The following is a 570-nucleotide window of genomic DNA, read 5'->3' as shown; positions in this document are numbered from 1 at the left end:
CTAATTGCACCTTACATTGGATCGTGTTAAAAGTTAAAACTTAAAAGTATCTCTCCGTTTTAAGGAAAAAAGAAAAATAAAAGGACAAAAAGATAGAAGACCCTCATCTTTTTTTCCCTCATCATATTTCATACCTACTTTCTCACACACCACCAACCCCCACCAAAGTAGTATTTCAATTATCAACTATGCCATTAGGAAGTTTATTATTTTCTTTGAAGGAATTTTTGTTTTCAATTTTCATTTTCATATACTAAATTTGAGATTACTTATGGGGATTGGATATTGCTATTTTCAACTTAATAATGCAACATTTATTTTAAAAATTTTACTCTCAAACTTTCAATACATACACAACAAAATCTTCTTAAATTGAAAATTATATTTGTAATTAAGCGACAATATTCACTTCTTTATTGACATATTATCACCTAACCAACTTGAATAATATTAAAATGCGTTTTTATTTTTCTTGTTAACTAGCGTGATGTAATTCAATTTGCAATATAATAAGATTATATGAAAATTTTTTTAGTACAATCCTTAATAAGTTTACTGTAAATTCTGAAT

This window comes from Arachis ipaensis, chromosome B10, assembly GCF_000816755.2.
Source record: "Arachis ipaensis cultivar K30076 chromosome B10, Araip1.1, whole genome shotgun sequence".
NCBI lineage: Eukaryota > Viridiplantae > Streptophyta > Magnoliopsida > Fabales > Fabaceae > Arachis > Arachis ipaensis.
This window is presented reverse-complemented; position numbering follows the sequence as displayed.